Source organism: Passer montanus, unplaced genomic scaffold (genome assembly GCF_014805655.1).
Source record: "Passer montanus isolate IOZ18808 unplaced genomic scaffold, ASM1480565v1 scaffold21, whole genome shotgun sequence".
In the NCBI taxonomy this organism is placed as follows: domain Eukaryota; kingdom Metazoa; phylum Chordata; class Aves; order Passeriformes; family Passeridae; genus Passer; species Passer montanus.
Window position 1 is genome coordinate 12,842,971 of NW_024366703.1, and position 17,863 is coordinate 12,860,833.

At 41.8% G+C, this 17,863-nt stretch overlaps 1 protein-coding gene across 2 annotated transcripts in view; it reads right to left on the reverse strand.

The window, feature by feature from the left end:
• HSPA12A (heat shock protein family A (Hsp70) member 12A) overlaps positions 1-9,381 on the reverse strand; it is a 50,815-nt gene extending 41,434 nt beyond the window's left edge. For both annotated transcript variants that reach the window (XR_005627440.1, XM_039709128.1), the window contains exon 1: positions 9,259-9,381. The gene's annotated coding sequence lies outside the window, so the exon portion shown is untranslated. The remainder of the gene's footprint in view (positions 1-9,258) is intronic.
• Between the last annotated feature and the right edge of the window lie 8,482 nt (positions 9,382-17,863).

Sequence of the window (17,863 nt, forward strand, 5' to 3'; positions counted from 1 at the left end):
TTTGGGAAATTTCAACAAATGTATATAGACTAAATTTGAACACACACATTAAGATTTCTGACTTTAGTCCTAACCTAAGCAATTGCCAAAGAACACCTTGTACATTTCTAAGGTCAGAAGTTGAAGGGAAAACAGAGAAGGCTCGCACTTCCAGGCAGATTCCCAAACCATTACAGAATTAGTAAACTTATGAGATCAGAATATATTGTATTAATAATGAAATCACGTCCATTATCACATTATCTCCAATTGCTGTTTAGCAGACTTAATTTAAATTAATCCTTCTTTTCATCTAAACAGATGCAGGAGTTTATTTTCTGTGGTTTCCTGCAATGCCTAATCTGTTTAGCTCTTTCTAGTTTTCAGTAAATGATCAGCAACGTTGTAAGTTTTGACAAAATGCAATGAAGGCTTAACCTTTAAGTGTCAAAGAATGCAGACTAAAAGCAAAGTCCACAACATTTATAAAAACTTTGCTGATGCAGTGTGGATATTTCAGTGATTGTGTGTTCAGCTGAATCTGACTTTCTGATAGATCTGGAGAGCAGCAAGCTCATTATTATTTAATTAGAAAGATCAGTTAATGGCAGCTGGAAGGCCATCAGTCTATTCTGAATTTTTGAGAGCTCCTGCCACACATTCCTATTCAGGACTGGATGAATGAACTTTAGGGAACTACTAAAACAGCCAGACATGGACCAATACAGTCCCAGATAATCAGTTTCAAGCCAGCAGCCAAAGAAGGGTGACTGCTGGACCTCCCAGCCACAAGCCACTAAGGTGGTACTCAAACAAAACAAAAAAATTCAGCAGCCACACAAAATCTTCTCTTTTCTCTTCAACTTTTCATCTGTATATAATTCAGCTACATAAGGCATCAGTAAAATTTTCTGCTTCACATATTATGGACCTTGTTCATCTCCCCAGTGGAGCAGATGCCAGAGCAGTGGATTCTGTCTAACCCAGGTGCCATAAACAATGGATAAGCTAAAGTGGGCTTTGTCACCAGGTAGAATTTTACAGGACAAGTAAATCAGGAACCTGGGAATCAGGGTGTGGGGCTGTGCAGCATAATGCCCAGAAATGCTGTCACACCAGGGAAGGGGGGGGCATTTCTGAATGTGCCTCATGTCACCAGTTCTGTGTATGGAAGGGAAATGACTTTTTAAAAAAGAAGAAATAAGGATGTAAGCTCCATGTCTGCCATCAGAAACCATTTCAGGCACATTCTGCACTACTTTAGAGCGATGACTACAAAAGCAAAGGCTTCACCAGAGAAGTTGCACTTTCCAAACCTCTCAGACCTCACTCCCATGTGACTGCATCTCTCTCCTACAGCTGTTTCACAAATCAAAGCAAAGGAGCATCACTGTGATATCACCTCTGTAAGAACATGCCTGAACACCAGTGTGTGTTACATCCCAATCAACACAAGTTAATTTATATTTTTATCCTGACAGAGTGGCCACAAACTCTTCCCACAATTTTCTGAATCAAGAACAGGACCAATATCATTTCCCATTGCAGATCACAGTTCCAGTATTCCAGTAAGTGTTTTCACAATAAAGACACCCGTGGGTCCCAGCACAGCCTTTTCCAGGCTCTCCCAAACTCCCAGCTGAGAGTGGCTGCAGGACACCACCCTGGCTCAAAAGGCAAGCTGCAATAACTCTTTTTGATTTGTGTAATGCACACCCACTGCTCCAAAAGCCAAATCATCCCAGCACTCAGCTATTTGTAGCCTGCTGAACCAGGTGCACAGGGGAAGTTGGGATGCATTAGACCTACTAAAAATGTCACTATTGCAGCTGATCTTTGTGGCTCCAATAAATCCATGTTAACTGAATTCACCATGAACACACTGAACATGTCACAAAACAAACACCTGCAAGTATCTCAAGGCCATTTGTCTGGAATTTCCAGCCATCCAGCATGTGGGAAAGGTGACTGCTGCTATGTGTATACACACTGCTCTGCTCTCAGTCAGGTTGCTGGTAATGCCAAAAGCTTAGCCAAATTCTTTATTTCCCATTCAGGCACTACAATTGGATTAAAATTTAGGGAAAAAGAAGGGGAAAAAAGGGGGAAAAAAGGATGTACTGAACCAAACATGGGTATAGATTAGCCATCAGGTAACAAAAGAATGGAATAAACACATTTTTTTCATTCAAAAGATTATAACCTTTTGAGCATCAAAATAATTTCTACCCAAGCAAACCTTCCTAATTATGTTTGCACAAGAAAATAAGGCAAGGATATACTGAACCAAACATGGGTATAGATTAGCCATCAGGTAACAAAAGAATGGAATAAACCCATTTTTTTCATTAAAAATATTATAACCTTTTGAGCATCAAAATAATTTCTACCCAAGCAAACCTTCCTAATTATGTTTGCACAAGAAAATAAGGGTTTAGTATATTGCTATTAGCTGGCAACTGCTGCACTGATGAAGAAAACCTTATTCAGCTTTTCCTATTGCTGAGATTTTCCTTTGCATTAAGCACAAAATGTCAGAACTTCCAAATGTAACGTGACAACCTAGAGCATTTACTGCAAATACAAAGATGGCCTTTTAAAATAATTACAGAACAATTAAAAAAGAGATGGAGAGAAGCAAATAAAAAAATCTTAAAATATTCTTATGCATAATGAAAAGATCCCATCTGTAATATCAGAAGTAAGAACCTTCTGTTCCTACTGAAACCAATGGCACCACTGTTATGACCATCAATGGAATTAGAGTTCTTTGTTTTAAAATGCCACTAGGCATCCAGCTGGTTTGCTGAAGACTGCAATGCACTTATCTTCCATGAATACAACCACAGCTAATCTCTGATACAAATCCAAGTTTCCTGATACCCTTTCATCATATCTGGTCCCTCGAAGAACTGGAATTCACTGCACTGATACCAATTAGAGCACAAGGTTTCCTAAGTTAAAAAAAAAAATTAAAAATCTCCCAATACTTTGCACAGAATCCTAAAAATAAGACATGTTTGTCATTATAACTTTGACCTTTTCCATGTATTGCTTTTATACTGTCTTCCATCACAATCGTGCTTTGACTAGAGGAATTACATTTTTACTACACTATGAATGCTTTCTAAGGTAATTTTAAGATTTTACCATTAAGTTAAGAGTATCAAAAATCAACCCCAGTTTCATCCCATCACTCTGTGGACAATATTCGTTTTCCTGAGCCTCAGCTGCAAATGGAGACCAAAAGATGCCACCAATTTTCTGTGAACTTAATTTGAAATGAAAGAAACACACAAGAACTCACAATAACCTTCTGAAAATGCCACATGGGCTATGTTAACTTCTCCTCTATTTGACAGGACATAGGCTAAACTACTTTACCTACAACTGATCTGACCTCCCTAATGCTTGGTAAGATGGACTAAAGCTGAGCAATCCCACTCACTGGGTGTGTAATGCCCCAGCAGGTCCTCACCAACAGATAAATCTGCCCTTAAGCTGCTTCAGCTCAAACCCTTTCACCATCTACACTGCAAGGTCTCAAATCCAGCTCCACCCTGAATGACCTGAGATTTTGCAGCTTCTGTGATCAGCCAGCTCCCTTTTCCGTCCCATTCCCTTCCCCACCCCCTGATGGGATCCCAGTGTGCTCGAACCTGCTCATGCCCCAAAGCCTGGGGTGCGGGGAACTCACCATCAGTGCCCTGCAGGGATCCCTCTCTTCCCACATCCCAGCTCTTCCACAGCCATGCACTACTGCCAGGAGACACAACTCTGATCCTGCTTTCCCTGCTGCAAAAGGCAGCCTACATGTTGTGATAAGGGTGGGTTAACAATGGTAAAAGACAATTCTCCTAAAAGTGATTTCCCTAAACATTCCCTGACAGTTCTGTAAGAGACACCTTCAGTGCACACTAATTAAACTTTTCCTTCAACAAGCTCTTCTTTGAACTTGCATCCTCCACACTTCCTTGCACCATTTGCCTCTGAGCAAGCACTGTCTTCCTGTACCTCTCACCTCCTCCCTTGCTGCTTCCAGGAACACATAAGGAACAGAAAACAAAACCACAAGATGTACAGAACTTAGGTGAAAAGAAGCTTCCTGGAAAAGGCTTCCTGCTGCTTCTCCTTCATCATCATGTCTGTCCTCACCTACCTCCTCTACTTGGCTCACTGCAAGGTTGTCAGGAATGGCACTACTAAGATTGTGCTCTAATTCCTAGGATCATACTCAAAACCAGAACATTTGTGATGTTAATCACTCTCTTTGAGAAAAACACCATTTCCCAGCTCAACTGGACTGGTTCACTGCTTTTCCTTTTTAAAAAACAAGATCAAAATATTACAGTTATAAACATGTTTTACTACAAGTTTCTATTTAAGAACCATGTCAAGATGCAATTGTATCCTGAAAAGAATGCAATCCTACTTTTCTCAATCAAGATATTCAAAGAATCACTGTTCATCTTTTCAGACTGTGCATGTAGCACACAGGAATAAGAACACTTTAGGGGGCATTTGTTTACTTAGAAGACAAAAAGGTTACTTAGTTTTCAAGCATTCCTAGATTCAAACAGCATCTTGCAATGCATGAAGCTGGATGAATGTAGTGACACCTTTTTCTTAAAACATGAATTGGGGAAAAAATTTGAATATGTTTGTCTTCATTTTGACAATCTTCTGGAAGGCTTAACATGATTCACACATTTACAGAGTCTTGACAAGAGAAAACCAACCCTTCTCATCAATTCAAAGGGAATAAAAAAAGGATAACCATGGGGCAGGATAAAAAGAAAAGCCAACCTAGAATAGCCATTACTTATAGCAGTCAGCATGAGTGATGCTGTATATAAATCCCTCCATATTCTTCAAGGCTATTAAACCCTATTTTGTTCAAGGATGGAAAAATAAAAGAATAGTAACTGTGACAAAACATCAAATGTAGGTATCACATTTGAAAAGTCATTAGCAAAGTCATCTATGAAACCATAGTCTATGGCGACTGATTTATCTTCTGAGCAATATTTCATTGCTACATCAAAAACCAGATTTTATTTCTTTTTGGTCTCAAAAACACACAGTTACCAGGCTTAAAGAAAAACTGAAAGAAAAAATACCTGATAAGAAAAGAAGAAATTACCTGATTAGTATTTATAGAGCAGATCACAAAATCATGGGGTCACCAAGCAAAATCCACTTGCAGAGGTTTTTATGCTAACACCCACCAGGGTTACATCCAAGTGCCATGACAGTGCATGCACAGAGACCACAGTGACCAGCCAGAAAACCAACTGCAGATTTACACTGTCACGGTGACAAGCCCCTGGCACAACCTTCAAAGGAGCTCCTGTGGCTAAAACCCTAACAGGAGCGTAGCTGAGCAAGCAAGAGCGCTCCTACAAAAGGTTGATTTTCGAATGCAGCACTTCCATAGTGCCAATACTGAAAGCTTTTGTAAGTGGCATGCCCTGCCGTTCTGATTGCTGTGAGTGCTCTACTCAGGTATCCATGGAAACTTGAGATAGATGTTAAATTTGTTGGATCTGTTTGCCATCAGGGAATGGGACTAGTTGCCAGCTAGTCCAGTGTAACCACAGGTATTCTGATCTTTTTAAATCATGGAGAAGCAATCAAGAGTCCTCAAATGATGCTGAAACTGACTGAATGGTCACATTTCCCAAACAATCACATTTCCCAAACAATGACAAAAGAAGGGGCAAGGATGCACTGAGGAGCTGTTATTTTAATGGTGTTATTATCTCTCAGAAGAGAAAAATATCCCAATCCCTGTAATGAGGAAAGAGACACCCAAATAATCACTCTTTCAACCTCACAGGGAACAGGGAAAAAAAAAGCATGCATGGATAGAAATGCACAGCACCTTGTAGGGACAGGTGGACATAGAGTACTCAGGACTGTAAAACCCTTTGAGAGAAACTGCTTCAACCCTAGAGACTGGTCCCTGAATAGCACTGAGAACTAGGGATGTATCCAGAAATGGACAAATTGAAGTTGTGTTCCCAGATCATTCCCTCTGGGCGAAGGAAGTAGCAAAGGGAGAATAATTTATCTCTGCTTCCTTCCCCAAGGAAACCAGTGCAGGTTGGGCAGGCTCCTGCAATAGAAACTGATTTTCTTCAGAGAGAGAATGTGAATTAACTCCCTCAAATGACATGGAATTGCTATTATTGAACTACATTCATATCCACATTTTTCTGGACTCCAACTGGTAATGATTACTAGAAATCTCTCTCAATATTCCTCAGAAACTGCATCTGCAGAGCACAGCCTGCAAGTGTTGAGTTAAAAGCTAAAAGCCAAATCCTCTCCAGGTCTACCATTCTTGCAAATTTAGGTACCCTTGGAACTGATCCATGTGCTCAGAGCCTGCAAATCTGTAACAGAGCTGCTGATCTGGGCCAGGGAGCACCCATGACTCACAGGGGAGTGAGCCAGGGCAGGGGAGCACCAACACAGCTCACAAAGCCACTGGGGTGCCCTTGACACACCCTGTGCAGTCCTGGGTGAAGAACAAAGGCATTCTAGGCTTTCTGGCCACCATATTCTGAGGAGTTTAGTTTATTTATTTGCTTATTTCTTAGAAATGACTGCATTTTCCTCTTCATTTACATGAAAATGTTTCTCAAATCCCTCTGAGACAGCCTCTGAAGGAATTTCCTGTTTTAATACTGATTACTGACACAGATCACCACTGCCATACTAATTTTAAAACACTGCAAAGTTGCTGTTTTAATAGCAGTTCTAGCAAAATTTTTAACTTGCATTTGTTTATTTTAAATGCATATCACTATGATTCTTAACAGCACAGCACACGGGCCAGAGCTGACACATTTTGAATAATGAGAGCTATGCAATGTTCTTCCAATATCAAAAATGTGCCTGGTCACTGAGAAAAGGCAGATTGGATGTAATGACCCAGGAGCCAGGACACTTGTCACAGCGAGGAAGAGGAAGCCTGCAGATGTGTCACAGGCATTTCAGATCACCAGGGCTCAGCCTTGGCAGCAGCATTCCCTCAGTGCAACGCCAACATCTGTGACCTTACAGCACCAAACAGCTGCACACTCTGCAGTGCAACATCTGTGAAGCAAGTGTACCATTTACAGCCACGGCCCTTGGACTTCAGAGCTCATCCCTGGAACAGACTCCAAGTCCTCCTGGCACCGCTCTCTCCACTGCAGAAACACCAACCTGATGCAGCCTGGAGCTTCACCCATCCTTCTTTTCAACCAGCCAGACTATTTAATAGAAACGTGACAAGTGCCATACAAAATCTCAGTAATTATGTAAGAATTCATCTATGGATGGACAAACATTTCACTAAAGCTGCATAAAGAAAATATCAACAGCTAGTTCACTTAAGGAAAACAAAAAAAAGGAACAGATGCAAATGCCCCAAAAAGGTCATGCTGCTTCAAACCAAATTAAGGTCATGACTGTACTCATCCTCCTAATTGAAAGTAGCATTGTTTGCGTGCATTGTTTTTTACTCCTTTCACATTTTCTGGGAGCCAGCACAGCTTTTTTAAAATCCAAAAAGCCAATTTTCATTCTTCACAATACCTACAGACTAAAACAGCCACAGGGAGAGGTTTCTAAAACCATAACTGGTATGCTCTTTGAAGTCAAATACTTGTGAAATCCCATCTGACACATCGTCAAAAGGCAGAACCAATTCAGGTAGAGAAAACTGACACAATGGGATCCTTTAATATTATTGTTTTAAAGTAAAAAGTCTGTTCTTGAGATTTTTTTTAAGAAAGGGATGGTTGCTTTGTGCATTTATAGAGAGAACAGGTGAAATCATAGGAGAGGGGAGCAAAAAGGAATTAATCCCTTGGAACAGCTTAGAAGAAGAAGTAACTGGATTTTTTTAAATATTTGACCAGATCTGTAACTTTAAAAGGAAAAAATGAAAAGAAATCCAGACTTCACTGCAACAGCAGATATGATGTCCAGAAGAGGCCTAAAAAGATTTCAACAGCATTGCCGTGAAAGTGGGAGAAATTGGCCATGGCAGGTCACATCAACTCAACCAACAAAAGAAGCATTTGGCAGAAATAAAAGCACAAGATGAGACACCAGTCAAGTCCCATATAACCCCAACCACCAGTGACACAGTTAGAAAGCAAAACATATCCTAAACCCTGACATGTTCATGAAGGGATCAGGTCTTTTCTAGCAGAGGCAGCATTCTGGCCTTGCTGCACAGACCTGGCCTCCCAGAGGCTGCTCTAACTTGAGCTGACATCCAAGGCTGCAGCATCCTCTCCCAGCTCCTGGTCACAGTTGCGTTTGTCACAAACCCTGGTCACTCCCTGTGGACCAGCATAAAGCTCCTTTACCCAGAAATGCATCAGCTGGAAATGCCTCTGGACAGAACAGACCTCTTGGGGCCTCTCTACAGCTGAATGAAGCTTTGGGGAGACTTTGCAGGGACAGAGTAGGGCAGATCTGTTGAACACCAGGTGCTGTCCCCATGGGAGTGAACTAAACATTCAGACTGAAAGCTTACAGGGTGCCTGTCATGAAGGAAAACTTGTCAGCTCAACCAGCATTACCCAATTACAAACCAAAGGCTTGAAAAATGCCAAAAATCAGTATAATTAGAAGCTTTACATGCAGTAGCTCCTGGGTATGAACAATTTCACTCACCAAGCTGCAGATACCGCAGTGCTGTGCTAAGTGGAGCTATAAAGATGATGGGCAGGCACTGCATACAGCACTCAGCTATTTTACATACAGACATTTCTTTTATGCATTGTACTGTGCTGCAAGAAGTGGCTGCAGCTTCAATACTGTCAATACAACACACACTAAATCACACTTTATCCCTCAAGCCTTTTTTTCCCCTGACAGCCTCCGCATTCCAGCGCATGGAAAGAACATAAAGATTTCTGGCATCACAAATCATTGCTTTACTACCTGGTCTTCTGTCTTCTAACCAAATCCCTCCTGCACAGATTCTCCCTATGTCACAAGTTACTTCAGTATTGCATTGCACCAACCTTGCAACTTGGCAGAAAACAAAACGTGATACCCTGTCATCTGAAAGACAAGTGAACCTGTCAGTCTATTCTTCCCTTTGTCAGCTGCACGCTAGAAAATTGTTACAGGTTACCTCAAACCAAACAGACATCAGAGACTTCATTTAGGAAGCATGGAGAGAACATTCAGCTAGTTTCTAAGTAGTGTTTTCTGGTTTAGTTCAGGGTTTTTTTAATGGACACTTTATGACTCTGTTATTCCACTTACACTGAAATTAAGCTGTGTCATTCAAAACGCTCCCCAAATCCTGCTATAATCAAACTTAAACTTTTCAGTTTCCTCACACATTTCTGCCAGCACCGCTGGCTCAGCGTTGCAATTTCCTCAAGCCTTCGCAGCCTACAGTGAGGAAGAAGGCATGGAGAGATCGAATGAAATCAGGCTGAGTCTGCATTTCCCTTAGGGTTATTCACCCGTATCATTTGTATCCTAGGAACCCTCCTCCCTCCCCCAGCTCCGTTCCCACACAAGGAGAGCCCACCCCGTCCTGCGAAGGCTGCGTTGTTTCCATCGGGCAGTGTAACCCCAAACGGATCAAACCCACAGCATCCTTGTTTCGGGCAAAACAAGATTCAGGTCAGTTCGGGTCAAGTCTGCAGAACCGGAGACATGTGTGACCCTTAACGTGGTAAACCAGCACCGGTGGGGGTTTCCCCCACCCCTACACCTCGCTGGGAGCTGCCGGGTCCCCGGGGCTGCGCCAGGATGCTCAGGAGCTCAGCCAGACAGCGCCGTCTCTCCCACCCGGCTGCCAGGTCTTTCTTTCCCAGCGCAGCAGGCTCCTCGCTATACAGGGGGGCTGCCTCTATGGCAGCAGCAGCAGCCCCCGAGCTCCAGCCCGAGCCCTCCTCCCTCTGGCCGCTGCTGGGAAAGGGAGAGACCCCGACCCGCGGGGAGGACGCAGCCACAAAGGCCCGTCCGGCGGGGATGCAGCGCCCGGCGCCGGGCAGCGCGCCCGCCCCGCCGCACCCCGCCCGCCCGTGCCGCCGCATTGTTTTGTCACCTGGGTCCCCCCGCGGTGCGGCAGCGGCTCCCCGGCGCGGCCACAGCCGGGACATTGTCCGCCGCCTCCCGCCTCCCCCCGCTCCCGACGGGGCTCCCTCCGGCTCCAGACCGCTTCCCCCCACGAGCCGCGGCCGCCGGCAGCGCTCCTGCATTGCGGCGGGGCCCCCTCACAAGGCGGGCACCGGCGGGGGCCGCCTGCGAGGGAGGGCCGGCCCGGCCCGGCCCCCGATGCGGATTTCGCGGCCGCTGAAGCGGAAAGCCCTCCGTGGTGACAGCGTAGAAAGAGACCCCTGTCCGCGGCCGGGGTGACACCCGGCTCAGCCCCGTGCGCCGGGAAAGGGAGCTGGGCTCCTGCGGAGACGGAGCGTGAGAAGGCTGCGAAGGCTGCCCCAGCCTGTCAGGGGTGTAGGTACAGCTAACCCGGACAGGCAGAAATCATTGACGGGTCCCCTGACATCATGCCTTACGGCGTGGCTTGTACGGCATGGCATTCTTTATATTTGTCTTCAGAGTGAACTCTCCCGCATGGTTCTGCAGTGCTGTCAGGCCAAGAACTTCTTGTTTCCACTGGTTGTTAGCTGCTTGTCTCCAGGACCTGGGAGAGAGACACCTCTACTGTCACTTGATCCATGGTGAAGTTTAAGAGTTTTCCAAACTAAGTGAGAAGCCATTACTAGCATAAGAGAATAAAAACAAGGCTGGTATCCTCCCACGAACAATCCTGAAGCCAGAAAAAGGCTTTTCCTCTTGTCCACCCGTGCTTCATGGTGTAATTGTCCTTTACTTTCCAGCCTCAGCAGCCATTCATCTTTTGAAAGCAGTGCTACTATTTCCCGTGAAATAAACATGGACATTCACTCCAAGCACAGCCTCGGTCCTTGCTGACTCCTGGGCTCAGGAGGCCACTGGTATTCATGACAGTGTAAAATCCACACAATGTTCTCCCAAATCCTCTCACCAAAGCTGTTCCTCACACAAGGTGGGATTCCTGTGAAACCCCTGAGCACCAGGGAATTCTGAAGCAAAGCCCCAGCACTGCAGGTGCCTCTCAGCACCTCCCTCTATTTGTTCCCTGGTTTCTGCTCTCATGGCATTTGCTCTGCTCCCTGAGAGCTTTATTGCCTCTGAGGACTGAAGGTGTGGCACAAAAGTTAAAGCAGTCAATATCTTCACATCTGCACACCTGACTCGTCTCAAAAGCCTTCACCCACACTGTACACACTTAAAAGACTGTCTCATCCTGAAATCCATTGTCTCATCCAGGGGAAAATGCAGAACTCATTTCTCCCATTTCTCCTGCCTCCCAAAATCCGCTGCACAAAGGGATTTTCCAAACTGTTGAGGAGTAGAGAGGGAAGGGGCACACTGGGATAGGGGGACACAGATCATTCCTCTGCTCACATGGGAGAAACCTTCTGTTCTTGGGGACACTTAACTCACACAATTTCCAGTGCCACAGCGTGCAGTGGGACAGCGAGCACTGGAATTGCAGCTTCCTGCTCTTCCCTCAGCTCCACGCCAGGCAACAAAGGGGAACATCTGGCCAAGAGTCAGCTTTAATTACCTATTCAGAGTCAGGCTGAATATTTATGCTGCCATTAAACAGCCTCGGAAATAAGAAAGCAAACAACTCTAATACTTGGTTTCCTGACAAGAGACTTAAATAGCAGAAACTTTTGCTTCAGATTAAATGCACTTCAATAGCAATTAATGGTAGGCTTTAAACATGTATTGAGGTAATTAACAAAGGCAGAGGAAGAGAAAAGAAGCAACCAAAAAACTCGTAAACACACATTCAAATCGTATACTTTCTGGGAAAATAAATGTAGTACTCAGGCTAGTTTTCTGTGATCCCTCGAGCAACAAGACAACACACAAAAATAGCATTTACGAGGTACAGACATCCTTCTGAGCGCCACGGCAGTGACTACATTATTCAATATCAAGCCAGGTTGCCTAAGATACACACTCAGCTGTAGGTGTTTTGAATAATGCAGGAGAATATTTGAAGGCATGTGACTGACTGCTAGTTTCAGAAATTAGACCCTTTTCCAGAGAGCTTAGTATGTCCTTTTAAAGCCTAATGAGAGGAACCACATTAAAAAAAAAAAAAAAAAAAAAAGGGCATTTGAAGTAAAATTAGATTCTCAATCTGAAATATAAAATTAAGAACTAAAGCCTCTTAAATTTAATTTTGTTTTATAAAGGCAAAAATCATAGAAAAATAAATTATAGAACAATAAAATACAGCATTTTTTTCTTGTCATCTCTCTCTCCTGGAAATGAAAGAAAAAGTACATTTCATGTGAAAGAAAAACACTTTTTGAAAAGGTCACCATCTAAAGTGAGCCTGCCCTGGGGCTGAAGAGGCTTCATTTTTGTTACTTACTCCATAGGAAATTTGTCATTCTTATGGTCATTTTGCAAGGTTGTTTGGACTCTGTGATTTTAAAGATTATCTTATAAGCACAACAGAAAATGAGTCAAAATGTAGTGATCAAAATGTAAAAATGGATGGTCAAACTTTGAAAAGGATGCCATGAGCAGTCATCGACATCCTCTGAACACCTGTGCTTACAGACACCTTAGCTTGTCCCTTGCACAAGAGTCAGTTTTTGTGTGGGTCTGGAGTTTTTTCCTTCTCAGGAAGCTGACATCAGCTGGCTTAGTACACTACAGGGGAGTAGCAGCAGAAAGGAAGAGCCTTTTTTTGACCCTGAAACATCAAAGTGGTTTTGTGTCAGACAACCAAGGCACCCATCAGTGTTCAACTCGAGCACCAGCTCAGTTGTTATGGAGTTACTCTGACCATGGAGAAAAACAAGATTTCTGCAGAAGCTCGGGGCAGTGTCTGCTGTTAATTCCCCCTCGTATCAGCTTGGGAATGAGCCCCTCTCAGGAGCAATCAGGAAGTGACTTAATACACTGTACTCTTCCTCTGCAGCCTAGGTGATCCCCAGAAAGCTGCAGCCTCGATCCATTCCATTCATCACACAAAGGGTTCAGATACACTGGCACAAACTGACAGTACAAGACAAATAGCTGCTTAACCTAGCCCTGATTTTAGCAGAGCTACCACATGCATGTTATCCATTAGCATCAATAAAAATTTCATGAGAGAATTGGAGATCAGCATAGTGTCCTCTCAGGGCCATTCCTGCACGTGGTAAGAGCTGCACAAAACTGTGTCTGGTCAGTGAAAAGAGCTATGTGCTTCTCTCTCCTGAGTACCAGAGTCTGAGTGAGGCACTGGTGGGGTAGCACTGGGAATCTGTGAGCTGGAAACACCAGGCACAGAGATCTGGAAGAAATAGAGTTATTTGAATATTGTTTTCAATGCACCTGGCAACAAGATGTCCAGACATTATCACAGACACAGAAATCAGTGAGCCACTGAAGCCCAGCACCCAGTTCAGTACTGGCACCAGGGAGAGTTGAGTCTTTAAATAAACTACACCACATTTAAAACAAAAGAATAGAAGGCAGGTAAGTATGCCTTGTATCTTGGCAGCTCAGGAACCCCTCGAGTGTTCATCTGTTCAATTAAAATTCCTAGAGTACTGGTTTCTGACTTCAAAATTTTCTCTTATGTAGTTTCTGGAGCATCACTAAACATGCAATACCTGGTTTTTGTTTGTCACCTGTATAACTGTTATTGCAGTCTCTTCCTTCACTCCAGCTGTTCATTTTTTCACCTTTACAGCACTTTAACCTCTCCAGTTCTGCTTATTACTGGGATAAAAACTTAGAAATTATTTTTATTACAGAGCCAACTGGCAATCTGTTTCCCTGGATGCAATTTTATCTTCCCCCTCCCTAAAACCAGCCTTTTATTTTAATACTCAAGAAATCTCTATAAAGATGAAAAGAATGAAAAACTCTTCATCACTGTCAGAGCCTTTCAATAAAGAAGCTTATTGTGCACTGAGGAACATGAAGGGTTTCTTCAAAAGGAATAGATTATATAATTTTCACCTGTCTTTTATACATTTCTCATTCCCAGTATCCCAACATCTGTTGGAAGTGTATCACTCTGGAAACACTGCCTGCAAAGAATTCTCCTGCATTTCTCAGCAGGATGGTTTTTCAGGAAGACTGCTGGGCTGGAGACACTGAAAGTGTGTTGTGCTCACAGATCTCTGGCTCACTTACTTATCTCAAGAGTACTTTCAAGTGTGCCAGTTCTCGCCCTGTCTGGGTGTGACCAGAACTCCCAAAATATAAATGTTCTATAGTCTTCTCGTGGACCCAGTGGTCTGTGTAGCTGTTGTGTGCACAGAACTAAAAGGTAAGTTCAGTCCCAAAAATCTCCACTCATACTGTATGTCTTGAAAACCATTTTTTTCTTATATTCATTGCCCTTCCTCTGCCTTAGATGTATTAAAGCCAAATTAAAAAAAAAAAAACACAAAACCAAAAACCCACAAAAACAAACCCACACAAACCTCAAACAAACAAACAAAATCCCAGAAGAAACAGATTTATTATATAACAACGTTGTCACCCCATCATGACTCTCCAAACATGCACCCATCCATATACAGTAAAAAATGCTGCTCTGTCAAGACATTTTTAAAATATCAGCCAGATTGTGCATCCATATTGGCTTGTTTCACCACTCGTTTCTCATCACTCTAAAAGAAGCAAAGCTCTAAATGCATCAAACAATTAATTTAGTTTTGTGACATGGCTCCTTTGAACATGTACACTGCTCAAGTAAGTGATGAGCATGTTGGCTCCCACTGAAGTCAATAAAAGTGGCACAAGGCTCAGACGCCTCTAAAACCAAGGAACTACAGTTGGGTAGGACAAAATTCTGCAAAATTATCTGCCTACTTTTTGTCTTATTTCTCTGTGCCAGAGAAAGTTGTACCCCTCAGGAGGCAAGTTCAGGTATTGTTCACACCCTTGCTTTGCAGATTGCTTCACTGAATTATACAGCATTAGTAAAATTGTAGGGTCGTTTAAGAGTTCTGTCCCTTAAAAATATCCTGCAGCAGCTCAGGATGGAAAATTTGCCAAAGTAATGTTTCTGAAATAACCCGGAGTTAAGAGTTCTGTTCCTTAAAAATATCCTGCAGCAGCTCAGGATGGAAAATTTGCCAAAGTAAAGGGGAAAGGACTCAGAGACTCATGAAGGGACATGGGAGTCCATTGTCTCACTGTTCACCTGTGACAGATAAAAATGTCATCACAGAAATACACAGAACATATGAGGGCTACCAGCATCCTCCCTACCTGCTTCCTGAAGCTGCTGAAAGAAAAGGCAGCATGCTGAAAGACAACCGACACATGATTGACATGATACCCAAAACAAATTGAATCCGAGGGGAAAATCTGAATCTAGAATTATGTGGAGTCTCCACAGATGGAGTGATCATAAACAGACATTTAGGTTTTATGTAGGGACGTATAATAATGGTTTTGGGGATTTTTCCCTGAGGTGTTTGAGAAACTGTGTGGAGAATATCCAAACCTAATAAAAATGGGACCCAGATCCTCCAGATTAGAACAGGATAAACTGGAAAAGTGGGAGCTTTTATATATTTAAAAATATATTTTGATAGGTTTTACAACCTTTAACATTTCATATATATGAACATCATCTATATGAATATTATATAATTTGAATTTTACTTCTAAGAATATTATTCAAAAATAAAAAGCTAAGCTCTTGTAACAAATGTTTTACAAATATGTCTTAGGAATCCTCATGAAATATAAATCGGCAGATATAAGTGATGTTGGATATTTTTGGAGCATAACTTCTTTAAAAATATTTGGTAGAAAAATAAATTTAGAACATCAAATGGTACTATTTATTCAGTCATGGGCAGAAATAGCACAGTAAATCACACACAGGAAGGAAAAATAGAAATGCTTCTAGACATAGTATAGATAGATATTTTCACATGAATCTACTGGTTCAAGTATGTTCTTATAAAACATTTGAGAAAGGTCTGATATCTAAGACGTTTGTAAAAATTAAGAGGCTAAATCATCAGTTGGTCACCACTGTGAGTCATTTATTTACTCTTGGTTAAAATGAATGGTGTCATGAGCATCATCAACATTTTCTCAGAATCTTGATGTGCTGCTCCTCTCTGCACATTCTCTTTTCATGCCACATAGTTCTATTTTTGGAATCTTTAATGAGGGCATGCACATATAAATGGAATATATCCCAAATATCCCAAATGAACCCAGGGAGGTTTTCCACTCAATGTCTAATTTATCTCACCACAGGTTGCACAGACCTATGATAATTTCTTTCTTCCCTGATCACTAAAGGCAAGGAAATTCCATAAGATTACACCATCCTATCATTTGCTTTAAAATCTCCCTGGGGAAAGACATCAGTACTATTTTTTTTTTTTACATTTTCTAAGCATGGAGTCTAGTGTGCTAAAATAAAAGCTGTGAATCAATAAGTTGTATTATTCCTGCAAAGATGAGGGAATGCCATGAGTAGTAGCAAGTAAGTAAAAAGTCAAATTATATAATACGTAACATCCAACAGTCATCTAACAAAGACATGACTATTTTAGGAAAATTAGTTCATCTAACAAGATTAGCATCACTGAAATATCCAATATATCTAGCTTCTATAAATGAATACTGAATTAATTACAATAGCTATATAAAAAATGGAAGCAAAAATAAGCCATTTCCTGTATTTACATAAACGTAAATGAGCATACAATGTCTCTGACATCAGAATTCAGTAATTTAATAATGAAAAAAATATAGCAGATCTCTACTGCTTTTAAATGGCCTTGTAATCAGAAACCATATTCAGATCTTGCTTTGTTGAAGCACAAAAGCTGTGAGTTGGAGAATTCCTTTATTTTTTCATTTTCATTTAATTACAACAAACTGCACCAAAATCTTAAAGCTGGCACACATAATGCAAGAAACATCCTTCCTCCTATTAATCTGTTGGATTTGCTTGAGGCATTTTCAATAATGATTTATTATTTTAGTCTTCTTTTCCAGCAGAAAATAATGTTGTTGACATTGCTCTAATTGTTTAGCCTAAATTATTACTAACCTGCTCAGGTCTGGTAATTCAATAAACCAAGAATTTGTTCAGGAGAAAAACTGATACTGCTTTAAATGTTGTCACTTTCTTAAGCGTAACTACCAAAAAATGATGCTCTAATTCCTTGAAGAAACATAATGAAATCATATTCATTTGCTTTTTCATTGATGAAAGAAGAATCCCATAACATTCACCCCGTTAGTTGCAATAAAAGATGTGGTTTTTATTTCTTGGTGAAGATTACCATTTAGAAAAAGAGATAGATTATTAGTTTACTGCTCTTTGTATGCATGTGTGCCTTATAAAGCCAGGATTTCCACTGAGCACAGGAACACTGCAGGTCTTTTTGTACTTGAGACATGAGGGCAAACCTTGGTTACAGCTTCTTCCTCTGGATCAAAAGTCTTTTTAAATCAATGGAAAATCTCCCAGTCTTTTTTTTTTTAATTTTTAATGTTAATAACTTTAAATCAGGTTAGGTGATAGCTTCCTTGGTGCATGGGAACTGTACAATAGAGGGTGTAATACATGCTGATGTTTTTATGCAGATATTCTATAGCCAGCACATCCCTCACCTGTGCTGTTACACAGGAGCTGGATGTACATCCCACAATTAATTCTGTCACAGAATTTGGATTCAGGCTTTTTAAGAAGGCTGCTACATATTAGGAATTTGGATTTTAAAACACAGGTCATGCTGAAAAGGAGACTGGATTGCTTTCAGAATCCTGCAACACCAGCAGATCTCAGGAAGGACACTGGGAA